Source organism: Pinus tabuliformis, chromosome 4_1 (assembly GCF_031772625.1).
Source record: "Pinus tabuliformis cultivar Carrire ecotype Pingquan chromosome 4_1, CPIR1, whole genome shotgun sequence".
Classification (NCBI taxonomy): Eukaryota; Viridiplantae; Streptophyta; class Pinopsida; order Pinales; family Pinaceae; genus Pinus; species Pinus tabuliformis.
This window is the reverse complement of record NC_142303.1, coordinates 21,129,193-21,148,039: the sequence shown is the minus strand read 5'-3', so window position 1 is coordinate 21,148,039 and position 18,847 is coordinate 21,129,193.

The window sequence follows — 18,847 nt, the reverse complement described above, 5'->3', positions numbered from 1 at the left end:
AAAAGAAAGTTATCCATTTTGGCATATCAAGCTCGAGGAGCTTGCTTGAGACCATAAAGGGATTTCTTAAGCCGACATACAAGGCTGGAGTCTGTTTGTATAAAGGCAATAGGTTGTTCCATATAGATTTCTTCATGCAAGTCCCCATGCAAGAAGGCGGATTTAACATCCATCTGATGGACTTCCCATTTGAAAGAGGCAGCAAGGGAAAGAACAAGGCAGATAGAGTTCATTTTGGCAACAGGGGAGAAGGTTTCAGTATAGTCAATGCCTTCAACTTGTGAAAAACCCTTAGCAACAAGACGAGCTTTATGTTTATCAACTCTCCCATCTGGTCCATACTTGGTTCTGTAAACCCATTTGCATCTAACAAGTTTTCGTCCCTTTGGTAGAGGAACAAGATCCCATGTATCATTTGCCAATAATGAATGATATTCTTCATTCATAGCTGCTTCCCAATCTGGATGGCCTGAAGCTTTTGCAAAGGTATCAGGATCATAATTCACTGAAGCTTGAGCCAGTAAAGAAGAGGCTCTCTTGAACTGAGAACGTGTACGTCGCTGATCTGTAGGATCACCGGCAAGATCACCTGCTGCATCCCGAGTAGAATGAACCCATTTTGGAAGCTGAGGAGCTGAAGGAGGATCCTGAGAAGGTGGGGGAGGATTTTCATCCTTGCTTTCATCATCTGAAGAAGAAATATTTTCAAAAGTAGAAGAGATAGGGAGAGGTGGCACATCCGCCGAACTAGGCTCGCAGGCCGATATATTTTCAGCAAACTTTACATCTCTTCTAATGATAACATTTTTGGACTTAAGTGGAATAAGTCTATATCCTTTGACATCTTCAGAATATCCAACAAAAATACATTTTTCACTCTTAGGTTCTAAAGCTTTATGTTTCTCATCTAGAATATGGGCCCATGCTTCACTTCCAAAAACACGAAAGTGACTTACATCTGGTTTGATTGAGCTCCATGCTTCTTCTGGAGTGATATTCTTTAAAACCTTAGTAGGAGTGCGATTTATTATGTAATTTGCACAGTTAATTCCTTCTGCCCAATAATTAAGACTAAGTCCTTTAGATTGAAGCATACAATTAGCCATTTCCTTTAAGGTGCGATTCTTTCTTTTAGCTACACCATTTTGTTGTGGAGTATATGAAACAGTATGTTGCATTTGAATTCCATTCTCAGTGCAAAAGTTGATGAATGTGATTTTAACATATTCTCCGCCATTATCAGATCTTAGCTTAAGAATTTGATGTCCAGATTGTTTTTCAACAAAGGCCTTAAAGGCCAAGAACATGTTAAATACTTCACTCTTGAGTTTTAAGAAGTATACCCAAGTGCGTCTGGAGAAATCATCAATGAAAGTTAAGAAATACTTATAGCCAGAGGATGAAGCAACTGGAAGTGGACCACATAAATCACTATGCACGAGCTGTAAAGGGGCTGAGGCGTGCCAAGAGGCACGTTTTTCAAAACTGTCCTGATGATGTTTTCCGAGTACACATCCGGAACAAACACCATCTCTGCAAGATACCATTGGAAGACCTGTCACCATATTTTCTTTACATAGATTCTGAAGAGAGCGATAGTTTAAGTGACCAAATCGCTCATGCCAAAGTTCGCTCACTTCATCATTATGAGCAACAAATACTGAGGGAAGATTTTATGACCCAAAGTTGTGAAACTTATACAACCTTGTAGAATCATCAGCAATGCCAGTAGCTAAAATCTGTCTAGGATCTCTTAGGTCCTTAATTACAACATCGTGAGGTGTAAATTCAACGATTTTACCTTCACCTGAATGGGTTATCTGATATACATATAGAAGGTTGCAGGATAAGTTTGGAACACATAATACATCATTAAACTCACCATTGTCTAGATGAACAATTCCAGTCCCTACAACACTAAGAGATCTATCATCACCAACATATATATTTTTGGTGTTACAATCATTTAAAGAAGAAAACATGGCTTTGTTTTTGGCCATGTGATAAGAAGCTCCAGAATCAATGAGCCACTCATGAGAATGAGAAGAAGAAGATACATTTAGTGCATAGCCAGACCGAGATTCTTGACAACCACATGCAGAAAGTGCCATTCCTGAAGATGAAGTTGAAGTTGAAGATTGCTCCAAATGGATGTTATGCTTCTTCATTGCTGCGTCCAAGGCTTCCATCTTCTTAAAGCATTTGGATTCTAAGTGGCCATCTCAATTACAAAAGTTGCAATGTCTATCAGTCTTCTTCCATTTGTTTTTATTTGTCTTATCATTTTGTTGAAATGATTTTTCATTTTGAGGTGGAAATTGCTTAGGACCCTTGTTTGGTTTAGGACCATTCCTTTTAGGATACGAATTCTTAGGATTCTTAGAAGAGTTTCCAAGATGAAGAAGACCAAGGTGTAAGAGTTTTTCTTGTTCTCTTATTAAAGAATCACAAAAGGAATCAAAGGAAGGGGACTTGTAGGCTTGTCATTGAGAAATGAAGGCTTCTCTTGTAGAATGGAAGGTGGAAACAAACACAGAATAGGCTGGTCCCAACTTAGTAAGAATGGAGTAGATAAGGCTACTATCTTCTTTCTTAACCTTGACACCTTCCAAGAGAAATCTAAGGGTCTTGAACTTGGACAAAAAATCTTCAATGGAAGAAAAATTATTGGGGTCCAATGTAAGCAATTCATTTTCAAGTTGATGGGCTTTAAGTTCATTTTTAATTCCAAAGACTTTAGTAATCTGTTTCATTGCTTCATCAGGAGTATCAAGTTCTGCAATATGGAATCTAAGATCTGGAGAAATAGACATCCCTATCAACCCACGTGCTTGGTCTTGCCTATTTTCCCATTTAGCTGCCTTATCTTCATCTTTCAGTTTGGTCTCTTGGCCTGTGGCTATTCTGTAAAGACCTTTACTTCTAAGTAAATCCACAATGTAGGACCACCATTGGAAGTAGTTGGTGCTGTCAAGAATAACTTTGCATGGACTTTCCATTTAAAAAAAAAAAAAATTGAAGCTATAGATGCTGAAACTAAGTGTTTCAATGGAAAGATCTCAAAAAATTAGGCTGTTTAAAAAAAAAATGGTTCTGAAAACGGCTTCCGGATGAAGAAGTTATGGATTTTTGAAGAAAATTTGATGAAGTCACCGACGAAGTGCGAGAATGAAAAATCCACCCCCACAAAATGGAGACTTGAACCCAAGACCTCTACTCTCATAAATTAGCTTTGCACCAAGTGAGCTATACAAAAAGTTTGAGAGAGAGAGAGAGAGAGATGCTTTGGGTTGCGTGCTTGCTTTGAGAAAGCTCTTTTTCCCTACAAAACAAAAAACACAAAACTCAACATGGACATACAAAAAAAAAGAACCTTGCGGCTCAAAGTTAGCTTTAGCCAGAAACTAAATATTTTCAAAAACGAACATTGCAGCTTGAAGTTAGCTTTAGCAGGAAACTAAATATTTTCCTCAATGTTTCTAATTTTCCGAGATCAGACTAAGGTGCAGCGGACAAGAGCATATGCATGAGAAAAATCCTTCCTTTCTGTTTCTGATTTTCCCAAATCGCACAGAGTCGTGGGGCAAAGAGTATACGCAAAAATGAAAGGTATAGATCCGGTAATAAAAAAAGCTAAATAAACTGAAAACCGAAATAAACAGAGAGAAAATAACTGTAAACTGCAAATAAACACTGTATACCTCCAGGTCTTAAAAATGACGCAGCTAGGGCTACCGAAAACCTTTTTGCATGAAGCGAAAGGGGTTCCTCACTGGAACAGATGCTCCCAACACAACAGAGCAGTCCTCTCAGCCCGAAAGTAGTCAGAAATAGTAGATCTAGGAAATGGTAGTCGGATGCAGTTCTACCAGCTTCAGATTTGGATCACCAACGGACGCGGCCCTCAAATAGCTCCGATACCATGTAGGAATTTACAGGGTAAGTTCCTCAGACAAAACACCAAAGGACACCGCTCACAAACATATCGCAGATCAATACACCAGTACTTTTGACGTGGTTAAAACCCTCAAAGAGGGAATTAGTCCACAACTTGAGCCAACGCAGCCACTTCAGGCAATTTATTAATAAAAGAAAGAAAAATTACATAAGCTTTTCTCATGAACGGTTAACCTACAAATGACCCTCCATGCTCTTTAAATAGAGATCGTGGACCAATCGGGTGTTAAGCCACGGATCTAGTGTCGGTAATACCGAGGAGAGAATGAACCGTCGGATCACTACATATCGTGACCGTTGGATTGTAAGTTACAAAATGTTCATAGTAAAGAAACACACTTTACCTAACTCTATACTAGACCAAGTTGTACTTAACTATTTCCTATGTGTCAGAATATCCTAACACTGGTCTTGTAAGCAATTCAAGGTTGTCAATGGTATTCGATGGAGAGGTATCCCAAGCATTGATAGAGAACATCTTCCCTTCTACATGGTCTCCTTTGGAGAATGAGAAACCTTTTCCTTTGACTCCCTTCGCAAAAGGTTTTCAAGTGAAGGGGATGCATTATGCGAGTGCCTATGAGAGACCGGTAAAGCATTCTTAGGAGGGGGCTTGTCAATAATTCGAAGGAAAGGATATTTTGTCATTACTCTTAGTTTCCACTCAAGGTAAGAATATTTCTAAGCCTTTTAAGGTTAATTGTTTGGACTCAAGTTTGGTTGAAGGGCCATCAATCAAGTATTCATAAAAGTAGAGTCTAGTGCTTTGAATGGTGAATCTAGAAGCCAATCTAGGAGGTTTTTAGCAAATCTTGGATTTCCTTGACCTGAGCATAGCTGATGTAAATGTTGTGGGCTTCAATGGAGAGGAGTCCCAAGCTTTGACGGAGATTGATGTCCCATATGTGTAGTCTCCACTAGAGAAAGAGAAGACTTTCCGCTCGATTCCCACAACACAAGGTCTATTGGTAAAGGAGATTATTTTTATGGAAACTCATAGTTCCTCGCAAGATGAGAAGGAAAATGGAAATCAAGAGACTTTTGTTCCTAGTAAAGCCAAAGAATATTTGACATTCAGATTCGTTGAGGTTCTGGCTCACTCTTTTGTGAGAGGGAAGAACATGGATGCTCCTTTCTTGGAACTATGCAAGTCTCACTTGAAGAAAGTAATGATATTGAATTGGGCTAGTCCTGTGGCTATACCAATGGTTAGGTGGGGAGGTTTGGTACTTATAGGTCTCTTGGTCCAATCCCAAGAAATACTATGTATGCTTGAGAGCTTCTCCAGGCGTGATTTCTTCAGTTGAAAAAATGAGATTATATTGGGCCCAAAAGTGAGTATCTAATTTGTGGATGAGGGCACAAATCTCTCCTAGTTCCTCAATCAAATAGCTCAGGGAAAAAGGTAATAGTTGAACAGATGTAGACTTGCATTAGCATGGATCAAATCTTTGACACCCTAAAAGCAAGATTTCTTGGAAGTGATAAGAATAACAATCATCCAAAAAAACAAGGTGAGTCTCCTTTAGGTGAACCCCCTCCTTTGTTTACTTTTACGAGTTTAATTAATTTTGTGGAGTTAAGGGGATGGGTTCATCTAAACCTAAATCATCCTCTAAGGGGGTTTCCAATTCTTTTATTGGAGTTGCATGTAGAGAAGGATCCTTTGGCATGTTTGATAATCATTACCATTTGTATCGCATGGTTAGAGGTCCTCGAAAAAACCAAATGTTTGTTTTGGGTAGGGTATTATACCTCTTCTTTATTCATTTAGGGCCCTTAGAGAAAAGATCCCTAAGCCAAGAATTACCCAATGAATATTTTATCTTTGAATATCAGAGGGCTTGGTGTGCCCTAAAAAATAAGCATCTCTTCACATATTAGTCTTTGTTTCCTCCCCAAATTTCATTATCTTAAAAGAAACTTTGGGGAAAGGTTATGTCTACATAAATATTCTATCAACCTTTCTTATGGGTTGGAAATTCGTAGCAGATGATGTTAGGGATTCCTCTAGGGGTTCACTTCTTGGGTGGTCTAATCTTTCTATCATATTTAAAGGTGGTGTATGCTCGGTAGGGATGTATATTGAAGGAAATTTGTCTTTTGACAATATCCTAGTCACCATCCTCAATATCTATGTTCCCTATCAAAATCGTGACATGTTATGTAATCAAGGTGTAGATGAAGGGATTCTCTTCTCCCCTAATACCATTATTGGAGGGGATTTAAATGTAACCTTGTCTAGGATAGAAGTTTGGGGCTCAAAATCTAGAATGGATCTTTTGGTTGGCTATTTATCCTTGATTTTTTACTCTCTTAACCTCATTGATGTGGAATAATTCAATCTTTTACTACATGGGGAAATAACGAAAGAGGGGAAAAAGAGGTAGCGAAGTGACTTGATCACTTTCTTGTTGCTTCTTCTCTCCTTGATCACTTTGGATTTTTTATGTCTTGGGTCAGCAACAAGTCTTTATCATATCATAAACAAATTTTTCTTTCCCTATGGGCCTTAAATGGTGGGAGACTCTTCCCTTTTAAATTTAACAAATATTGGTTATAGGAAGAATCCTTTCGTCAGTTGGTTGAGGAGATTTGGACCCATATTAGAACCTCGTCCCAAGTCTTGGAAGTCCAAGAAGTTGTTGAATATATTGAACCCATCAAGCCCAAAGGTTCCCTTTGGACTTTAGAGAGGAAAAGAGATTCCTCTCGGAATATTGGGAAGATAGAGAGGTAGATTGAAGACATATTTCTATTAGTTAGAGGGCTATTGACTAATTATGATATCACAAAGGTAAAGTTTTTTGAAGGTAGGAAAGCTCTGATTCTCAAAGAAGAAGAGATTACTTAGAGATTAAAAAGCATGAGTATTTGGATAGCAAAGGGGGATTGAAACACAATTTTTTTCACCAATACGCAAAACATAGGAGGGTTATTAATCATATCTGGGATCTCAATTCAGAATAGAATAAATCTTTGAAAATTTCCTTTGAAAATTTCGTAAGGAAAGGAATTAATTTTTTTGAGAGTTTGTTTAACGATTCTTTATCAAACCTTGAGGATTAGATAAAACTTTTAAGGTTCAATCCTCATTTCTTCAAAGAAGAGGAGGAAGCACTGGTTAGTCAAGAAGACACTTTAAAGGACGTATATGACACCCTCAATATTATGTCCAAGCATAAGAGTCCAGGGCCTAATGGGTGGATTGTTGACCTCTTTCTTTCCCTTTCTGAGCTAATGGGGCTTGATTTGGTCAAATCAATTTAAGATTCTAAGATGAAAGCCTATACTCCAGGGAGTTTAAATGTTACTTTCTTGGCATTAATACCTAAGAAGATTGATCCTTCCTCTTTTAATGACTTTCGTCTGATAGCTCTTTGTAATGTTCTTTATAAGTTAATCTTGAAGATAATAGCAAACTGATTGAAGGTTTTCCTCTCCAAGTCCAAGTCAATAGAACAATTGGGCTTCTTTAAGAATAGGTAGATCCATGACGCAATTGGTATAACTCAAGAAGTCATTCATTCCATTAAGACAAAAAAATTCCTAACTGTCAATTTCAAATTAGAGCTTAAAAATTCCTATGACCAGGTTGATTGGGGCTTCCTTAGAATGGTTCTTCTCCAAATTGGCCTTGGATTTTTTCTATCTCTTGGATATTGGCCTACTTAAGATTTGAAAATTTTGGAGTACTTATTAATGGAGGACCCTCAAATTTCTTCAGAGCTTCTAGTGGGTTAAGGTAGGGTTGTCCCCTTTCTCCCTTGTTGTTTCTGTTGGTTATTGAAGGTCTTAGTCGACTCATTATTGAGTCATTACTTTTGGGTCAGTTCAAAGGGGTTGAGGTTGCTTAAAATTGCTTTGTCACACATCTCCTTTTTTGGAAGATGTTTTAATTTTTGGATCAACAATCTTAGATGAATGGCAGCTTTAAAAGAAAATCCTTCAATTATTTTGTAAATCCTTTGGTATGGAGTTCATACAAGAGAAGTCTTTTGGTTTTGGGCATAATCTGGAAAATATTTTTTTGGATCCCTTCAAGCAGATTTTTCCTTTCCAAATAAAAATTTTGGTGGAGGGATTCAAGTACTTAAGGAGTCTACCTGAAACCTAATAATTACAAAGTTTTTTATTGGTTCTGGCTAATTAGGAGGATGGAAGAAAAGAATAATTTATGGTACAATCGTCGGGCTCTCCTTGGGATGGCATCTTATTCTTTTAAAAGTTATTTTAATTAGTATTACTATCTATCAGATGGCTTTAGCCCGTCTTTCTACTAGTATTTTTCAAACTAATCAAAGACTTTGTACTCGTTTACTTTGGGGAGGAAAGCTAGGAAGAAGGGCATTCTGCTAGTCAAATGAGAGAAGCTAGCTCTCCCCAAAAAATAATGTTAGAATGTAGCAAGAAAAGGCTTAATTTGACTAGTGCCTTAGTCAAATGGAGAAAATTCAATTTTCCACATTAGCAGGATGACTTGGATTGCAGTTAGCTAGAGTGAGATGGCCTTGTCTACTAGTTAGATTAGTAAATTAGAGTTTGTATGCTAGAAGTAGTGTTGTGCATGAGTTCATTCTTAAGATCTTGCAATCCAGGTGAGTTATTTTTAGTTGAACTCAGTTAACTAAGCTCTATTCATTAGTTGAGTCAGCTGAAGGTTAGTTGAGTAGTTAAGACTGTTTTAACTCATTGATCTCTCAGTTAACTAGTCAATTAGCTAAAAATAAACACATTCATGTATGGAATTTGAATTTCCTAGTTGAGGTGGAGGAAAAGGAATTTTTGCATTTATAATGTTGGAAGTAATGCTTCCATGTCATTGTGAGTCCCTAGGTGTCAATCTAGAAGTTGTTGATTCTTATGTGATGAGTTGGAGTCATGATCTGGATGTGTCGAAGTCAGTGTGTTATGTCCTATATATATGTAACTATTTTGATGAATAAAATATATAGTGTGATTTGTGTTGTGCAATTTCCCTCTCTTCTCATCTCTCAATTTCTAACATGGTATTAGAGCAGGTACTGGATTCACTCCCTGAAGGGACGGCCAAGAATATGATAGAGACTTGAGGATTGATTCTTTGTATAAATTAGCATAGAGTGTGTGAAAATAATTTACAGAGTGTGATAATTAATTTGTTGTGTTGAGTGTTGTTAACGGTATTGGAATTGCCAACATGTCAGGGGATCTCCTCGGTAAGAAGTCCCTATTCGACCTCAGACCATTTTGTGTAGGTGTCCTAGCAGTGGGTCGTACGGTATCGCCTTGACTATGGTTTCGTACAGAGGCAAGTAAGATGCCCCTATTGGTAACAAGGGTGTAACAATTGCGGTAAGTCAATGAAGGTGCATGAATAGTTCTAAAACATAGAGGGTGATGTGAGTGCGCCCCTTCGAAACCTGTGAAAGCGAGGAGTTAAGACGGGAACACACGACCTAAGATGCATCACAACAAGAAAGGAAAGTGAGCTAGCAATCCAAAGTGATAGTTAAACCAACAACACATTTTAGTAAGATTCATACATACATATACATAAAATAGCTACACATGCATGCATAAGTGAACAGATACATATATCATTTAGAGTAAGAAAGATAGCTTAAAATACAATACAACATATGCATGAAACGTGTTGGCTATGTTATATTAATAAGTGTAAGTTCCAGTCATACAATACATCCATGTCCAACCACTAGTTCCGACAGTGGAATGTTACAGTCACTACTGCCTGCTCCTCCAAAGACATATACTAGCTTTGCACAGTGGAGAAGCCAAGGCTCATTACAATATTGTACAAGATCTCTCTAAGATAGTCCTACCGGAAGCTTGGCTGACCAAAAGCATTTATAATGAGTTATGAGGGACTATTTATAGCAAAGGGTGGGGTGACCTTTGACATTCCATTTTGTGACCATTCATCTATCCTCATGACTCTTCAACTAGTCTATGACTGTTACATTCAACTATCGACACTTGAACTTCCACTTGACAAGACGTTACATACAATATGCACATGTACCCATGTGAGACAAAATGGCTTGAGCAAGCCATGCAAGACATCACTGACACTCGAACCATTGTGGTGAGACCAACTCTTTGACATCCTTGTGATGGTCGAAGGTGGTGAGTTGATGCCAAGCTTGGTCATCCGTGATGGTGTCCATGCGCTCAATGGTGACATCTTGTTGAAGCGAACTCTTGCCTCCATTGCATTCAGGTACACTGATATGGCTCCTCCATCCAACTCGTTTGATAGCATGCGCATGGTTATCCTGGGTGCGACCAAACAATAAACATGTTGATGCATAGTGTCTGGACTAATCTCCAAGCATGTGTTGCTGGCCATGCACATCAACTTGTCAAAATACATGTTGAGATCCAGTTGGACTTGCTTCTTATCTTTACCTCGGTGAGTGTGCCAAATGGGTGGGATCGCATGCGTGCACACAATGACATGCATGTTGTTGAATTCCCTTGCATGCAATCAACAACATTTCTCACCTTGTCTGCTCCATGCTAGCTGCTAGGATGGATCTATAACTTCTACAGGCACAGTTTCATCTGTCTATGCATGTTGCACCCCCTATTGTACCTATTCCTGTTGCAACTCATTCTCTCATCTATGAAGCTCCTGTTCTTCCTTGAGTTGTTGCTTCAACACATGCAACTCCTTTTTTGTTTTGTTCTCTGCCTTCGCACGATATTCATGTCATGTTGTCAACTCATAGCCTCAGTCTCCAAAGATTCTTTCATCATGAGTGGATTTGTTTTGAACTTGCAGCTTTACTCTTCCTCTATGCTGTCAACAACCTTTCTCTTCCATTCGTTGCATGCAGGTCTGATGCCTTCTGGTGTTGTTGACACTGCTGCTCGTTGTGATTTTGCTGCCATATCATTTTGATGTTCTTGTCTATGAACAAATTGATGTCTTCATAGGTAGTAAAGCTCATAGACACTTGCTTCGCTGCAAATCCCGTTGTGCTCTCAACGGTGTCCTTTGGCTCTACTCTCTTGAAAGCCATTGTACTTGTGTTTCTGAGGGACAGACGAAAACTTGTGATGCTTAGAGACATAGAAACACCCATGGAAAGCAATATGTTAGTTGAAAACCAAAACAAACTTGAGGACTGACTTGCAACATACCTGTGTGATTGATCGTGAAGGTTGCACAATTTCCGCCGAGAGGTCGGGAGACTGACTACCAAAACTGCGCAAGGCACAATCCGGGTTGTAAGGAGTCTGAATAACTACTGGAACTATGCAATGGACAGTCTAGCCTGGCCTACTGAGGACTGAAACTACACAGTGCACAATTTTAGTCAGCAGTGACATGCAACCAGCAAACTACATTACGCAGTTTCTAGGGCCAGCAAGACACTACCTCCAAGAATTGTGCAATGCAAGCCTCGAGTTCAGTACCTGGCCAGACTTGCGCAATTTATGGAGGGAAGGCAGAGCCTTCACTTCTGGAAATATGCAGTGCTAACCGGGCAAGGCATAGTCCAGGCCAAGGCAGCCCAGACCGGTCGATGGGCGATTGAAAACATGAGAAGTCTGAATGCATGATGAGATGATTGCAAACAAGAGTGAATGATCATACATGAAAACAACAAGTGTAGGATTCAAAAAATGGGAAAGCATCCATGTGTGTCAAGCGAGTCACCGTAACAGTGACCGTTCATGCAAAACAGTGTCATTCATGCGATAGAAGGGAGATACGAATGAAAACTGAAACAATGCTTCTACAAGCTACCATGCATCAAAATGACAACAAGCATTCACTGAAATCAATCAGATAACACTCACACAAAGAGGAACACAAAAAGCGACAAAAATGCAACACAAGACATGTAAAGCGGGCTTACCCCGAAACAGTTGAGCTGAATGTGCCGACGAATTGGAGATACAATGTGGGATGTCAGAGCTACAATTTCAATATGAGGAATGAGCTCTACAGCATCCAGTTGATGATTTTTGATAAAAACGAGGTTGCGACGCACATGCCACAAATCTAGGAAAAGCGACACTTGGCGAGAGGCTTCTGAAATGGTCCTTGCATGTAACCTCCAACTTCTCAAAATAGATCCCTAAATCGAGGGATACCTTTGCATTATGCCTTGGGAGAAGAATTCCATGCATGAAAATTATTTTTTCTCGGTCCCAAATGGAACCGGTCAACCTGAAGGCACATGCATCGATCTGCAAGCCTGGGATGAAAATCTGCATAGTTTCTGGGCTGAGCAGAGATGGCTATCTCAGAGGGATTGTGCAATTTCTAGGAGGAACATGTGATTGTCTCCTAGGATTGTGCAATTGATGGGCTGAGCAGCTGTCTTGGGTCAGGCCTCGCAATTTTCTCAAGGAAGCCTGTCTGACTACATTGCGCACTTTTTGAGCCCATCAGGCTACCTGGATGGATTTACATAATTTATTCTAGTTGTTGGGCTAGCTGTCCGGGAGGGATTGCACAAATTCTAGGAACAACAGGTGACTACTCCCCATAATTGCAAAATTTATGGGCTGAGCAGTTGTCCTAGGATGAATTGTACAATTTTTAAGAGGAAGACTATTAGGAAGAATTGCGCAATTCTGGAGCCCAGCTGGGTTTGCAAAATTTTTGGAGGGAAGGTTGGTTCCCCTCCAGAATTGCACAATTCCCAGAGGGAGCTGCTCAACCAGCAACTGACACTAAGTCCGGAAAGTAGCTTGTGAATGGGGTGGAACAAACTTGCATGCACAGGCTAACAAGACTCTATAAAACAGCTGAAGCTAATGTGCTTGATAGTGCAAGACATGTTATTGAAGATGGTTGGTAGGGAGGCTCCAAAACAAAGCTATGGAAAACTTTTGTAGGGTGGTTGTAGCCACTACAACACTTAGAGGCACACTAGTAGAACTCCATATCTCTGAATGGACCTTGTTCATGAAAAGCAAGTCTAACACTGCCGGAAGTATTGTTCAGTTCTCTGGTCATCTTGGTTTCCACACTTGCTTGATTATAAGATGTAGCATCTGCAAAGCCCTTGGTTGGTCGACACACATTCCAAGCCAAGCCAACACAATTGTTTCAATTGGGGATGAGGGGCATTTTGGTACACAAGCAGTATAGTCGTCAAAGTTTTAGTTTCATCTCTGGTGTTGCTCCGCTACCAGTAGGCCTGGATAGTACCCCGACAGAGTCACGCAAGAACACAAGCATCACGTCACTGCTAGCGAGCCTAGTCAGTACCTCGGTGGAGTTACTTTCATCACCTCTCTATGCAGGAAGCCTTTCTCTTCTTTTTCCTTATTCATTTTTCATTTTTTTCGATTTTTTTCACTTTTTCATTTTTTTCATTTTTCATTTTCATAACTATGCATAACATTTATTCATTTCAGAGGCAAAATAAGGATGCCAAATTATTTGAGAGCATAAGAGGTTTTTCCTTTAGAGAAATAGTTTATATATACCTCTGATGTTCTTTTTAAGGTTTTCCCTCTCACCTTACTCTACTTCACTGAGGTGACAAGGATTAACCCAAAAACAACCGACTAGAGTAGGTGATACTTGTTAGCGCGCAAGCATTGCATTTTCACCAAGGTTCACTTCGAAAAGTACTTATTTTCCATTGATGTATCATGGAATGAAGAAAACAAGTTCTTACATAAGAGAGCAGGCAATAGATAACCAAATGTTGATAGTTGTACAAGTCCTCTTGTACTTTACCCAGCTTGTTTCAAGAGTCGCACACAGTCCATGTGAAACTAACATATGGACAATAATAAGAAAACAAACCAAAAAGCAAAGCAAAAAGAATAAGAAAATGAAAAAGCAAGGTGAGTAAGCAAACAAACAAGCAAGCAAACAAACACACAAAGAAAGAAGCAAACATGCATGAAAGAAAACAACTCAAAAAGAAAACACTACTCCTACTCCTAAGCCAGCAATGCATGGGTCATCTCACGTGAAGTGATACTTCCAATGTAGCCACCAGTGGATTGGTTGACCAATGCCAATGAAGGCATGGTTCACAAAAAACACAGTTGTGCGAACCAACAGATGTGAAAGATACAACAAGGAAGACACACAGACTCCGAGCTTAAAAGCATCCACAGAACAAAAATGAGTGAAATCATATGACATGCAGCCTATGGACTCGCCATGGTGTTGTGCTACACTGCATGTAGATGTTGAGTGTATGCATTCCCTTGACTGTGAAATGCAAGCAAACGTGAGAAAAGTATACCACTTACATTGCGCAAGTGTGCTTTCTGTGTAAGATTCCTCCAATGCATGAGCGATGGGATTGTATAGTTCGAGTGGAGGAAGTGAAATCTGAGTGTTAGGTTGATCTTCAATGCATATAGATGAGTGATCAGGAGCCTTGCATGTTTGAACAATTTCCTGATCAAAAGTGAAACCAGCCTCAGGACAGAGAGGGCCTAACATAACCATCAGCCCAGGATGAAGTGCCTCGACAGTCTGTGGGCTTTTGACTTCATTGACAGATGGGTCATCGTAGACCAGTGGCTTAGATGGATTAACAATGAGTGGATCAACATCATGATCAAATGATGAGGTAAAGGTATCAGGATAGCCAAGATAAAAAAACTCAAGATATTGATCAACATTCTCATGATTCGATGAATCGTATAGAGGGGTAGATGAGAAGCAAGAATATTCATCCTCTGCATTTTCAGAAAAATATAGATGAAAAATCAAGTGGATGTTAAACGAATGATTTGTCATCTCTGTTTTCAGATGATGAATTGACATATGGTGTGTCCTGTGACTGATCAACAATGGGTGCATCCATGGACAAAGATACACATGAAAAATCAAGGATGGCAGGATCGTCAAGGATGTCAGGAAAAATGGAGGAGGTATGGACAAACAGGGATGGTTCTCTTCTCCCGGTGGATGTTCAAGCTCCTAGTCATATCCATCATGAATCATAGCGAATGTTCTTTGTGCAACACCAACTCTGTTGATGGATTGATCCTCGTTCACAACAAGTATAAAGTACATAATGGAGGAACACAGGACAATGTCATCTGGAGGATTATCCGAGTACGAAGACGGAGGTTGAGGTACAAAATACATGTGATAACCCAATGGATTCACAACTAAGCTTGCACGAAAATCATAAGGAGCGATGTCGGGAGGATGTGATGATTGAACAGATGTGTTTTCATTCTCTCCCACATCACTCTGCGATGATGGAGTTGTTTGATGAGGGGATGAAGGACAGTCACTTGTGACAGCAACCATGTCCGTCTGTGATTATGCAGCTCCATCACCAAAGTATGCCAAGTGGGGTTTGAGCTTGAACTTCTTCTTGGGATTGACATATTTGATATGGCAATATTCAAATCTGTCCATGAGATACTGAAATTTCATCTAGCTTTCTGGAGCTTGAAACTGCAAAACATGGGAGCGCTGCAAAAAATTATCAGGCAATTCATGCGGGGCCTTCCGTTGTTGTAAAAATTTTTGGTCAAGATATTTTGGATCAAAATTATGGAAAGTATCTTCAATGAGATCACATAAATTCTCAAGTGAGTGCACATTGTCAGCTGATAGGTTGCAGAGCCATCGTAGTAGCGATTCGCAAAGTGTGTATGACAACAGCAGGTTGGCATCTTCGTCATAACATCCATTGTCCTCGTCAAGCATGGCAAGGAAGTCATGTAAGAACACAGGCCAGGCCACTTCACCTTCACCATCATACGTGTATTCAGACAAGAGATCAAAGAACTCCCTCGTGATGTGGAGAGGTTCGGCATGCGAAAAACATCGTGGAGGGTTGAGAGTGCAAGAATCCATGATAGATGTGCAAAGGTTCAAAACAGGATGAGAGGACACATATTTTCATCTAGCCCTCCTTCTAGCACCAGAAATGTTGACGGTGTTGGACTTGCCAACATGTCATGGTATCTCCCCAGTAAGAAGTCCCAATTACACCTCAGATCGTTTGGTGTAGGATTCCTAGCAGTCCATCATACAGTATTTCCTTGACCACGGTTTTGCACAGGGGAAAGTAAGATGCCCCTGTTGGTAGCAAGGGTGTGACAGTTGTGGTAAGTCAACGAAGGTGCATGAATAGTTCTAACACAAGGAGGGTGAGGTGAGTGCACCCCTTGGAAAAATGTGAAAGCACAGAGTTAAGAAGGGAACGCACGAGCTAAGATGCATCACAACATGGAAGGAAAGTGAGCTAGCAATCCAAAGTGATGGTTAAACCAATATCATGTTTCAGTGAGATTCATACATACATATACAGCAAAAAGCTACACATGCATGTGTAAGCGAACAAATACATATATCATTTAGAGTAAGCAAGATAGCTGAAATACAATACAACATATGCATGAAACATGTTGCCTTTGTTATATTAAGAATCGTAAGTTCTAGTCATATAATACATCCATGTCCAACCACTAGTTTCGATAGCAGAATGTTACACTCACTACCACCTGCTCCTCCAAAGAGATATAGTAGATCTACACAGTGGAGAAGCTAAGGCTTGTTACAATAATGTCCAAGCTCTCTCTAAGATAGTCCTATTGGAAGCTTGGCAAACCAAAAGCCTTTACAATGAGTTACGAGGGACTATTTATAGCAAAGGGTGGGGTGACCTTTGACATTCCCTTTCGTGACCATTCATCTAACCTCATGACTCTTCAACTACTCTATCACAGTTACATTCAACTATCGACACTTGAACTTCCACTTGATAAGACGTTACATACAATCTGCACATGTACCCATGTGAGACAAAATGGCTTGAGCAAGCCATGCAAGACATCACTGACACTCAGATCGTTGTGGTGAGACCAACGCTTTGACATCCTTGTGATGGTCAAAGGTGTTGAGTTGATGACAAGCTTGGTCGCCCATAATGGTGTCCATGCGCTCAATGTTGACATCTTGTTGAAGCGAATGTTTGCCTTCGTTGCATCTGGGTACACTGATATGGCTCCTCCATCTGATAGCATGCACATGGTCATCCTCGGTTCAATCGAATCAGCAACATGTTGATGCGTAGCGTCTGCGCTAATCTCCAAGCATGTGCTAGTGGCCATGCACATCAACTTGTGAAAATACATGTTCAGCTCCAGCTGAACTTGCTTCTTTTCTTCGCCTCAGTGAGTGTGCCAAATGGGTAGGATCGCATGTGTGCACACAATGACATGCATGTTGCTTAATTCCCTTGCATGTGATCAACAACAATGCTCACCTTTTTTTCTCTGTGCTAGCTACTGCGATGGATATATAACTTGTATGGGTGCAATTTCATTCGTCTTTGCATGTTGCACCCCCTACTGTACCTGTTCATGTTGTAACTCATTATCTTGTCTATGCAACTCTTGTTCTTCCTTGAGTTACTACTTCAACACATGCAAATCCTTCTTTATTTTGTTCTCTGCCTTCATGTGATCTTCATGTCACACCGTCACCTAATAGCCTCAATCTCCAAGGCTACTTCCATCATTAGTGGATCTGTTTTGAACTTACAGCTTTGCTCTGCCTCTACGCTATCAACAACCTTCCTCTTCCATTTGTCGCATGTGGGTGTTATGCCTTATGCTGCTGCTAATGGTTGTTGCTCGTCATGATGCTTCTACCATATCATATTAATGTCCTTGTCTACGAAAAACTTGATGTCTACAGAGTTAGGCAAACCCATAGACACTTGCTTGGCTACAAACCCCGTTGTGCTCTCAACGGTGACCTTTGATCTACTCTCCTGAAGGCCATTATACTTGTGTTGTTGAGAGATAGACAAACACCTGTGATTCTTGGAGACATAGCAACACCCATGGCAAGAAATTTTTCAGTCGAAAACCAAAACAAACTTCAAGACTGACTTGCAACATACCAATGTGATTGATCGTGAAGGTTGCACCATTTTCATTGGGAGGTCAGGACACTGACTGCCAAAACTATGCAAGGCATAGTCCTCCCTATCAGGAGGTTGAGAGACTACTGGAACTACGCAATGCACAGTCCAACCTAGCCTACTAAGGACTGAAACTGTGCAATGCATAATTTCAGTCAGCAGTGACATGCAACCAGCAAACTGTATTGCGTAGTTTATGGTGCATAGTTTCTGGGCCAACAAGACACTACCTCCAACAATTGTGCAATGCAAGACTGGAGGTCAGTGCTTAGCTAGACTTGTGTAATTTATGGATGGAAGGGAGAGCCTTCACTTCTGAAAATGCACAATGCTAGCTGGGCAAGAAATGGTCTAAGCCAAGGCAGCCCAGACAGGCCGACGGGCGACTAAAAACATGAGAAGTTTGAATGCATGATGAGATGAGTGCAAACAAGAGTGAATGATCATACTTGCAAACATCAAGTGAAGGATCCAGATAACGTGAAAGCATGCATGTGTGTGAAGCGAGTTGCCGCAATGGTGACTGTTCGTGCAAAACAGTGTCATGCATGTGACAATAGTGAGATGTGAACAAAAACTGAAACAATGCTTTTACAAGCTGCCATGCATAAAAATGGCAGCAAGTGTTCATTCAAATCAAGCAGACATCACTCACACAAAGTGAAACACAAAAAGCGACAGAAACACAATGCAAGACATGCAAAGCGGGCTTACCCTAAAAACGCTGAGCTGAATGTGTCGACGACTCTTAGATACAATGTGGGATGTCAAAGCTGCAAGGTCGATGTGAGGAATGAGCTCTATAGCATTCGGTTGATGAGTTTTGATAAAATCAAGGTTGTGACGCACATGCCACAATTCTAGTAAAAGTGACACTTTGCGAGAGGTTTCTGAAATGATCCTTGCATGTAACCTCCAACTGCTAAAAATAGATCCCTGAATCAAGGGATGCCTTTGCATGATGCCTTGAGAGAAGCAATCCATGCATGAAAATTACTTTTGCT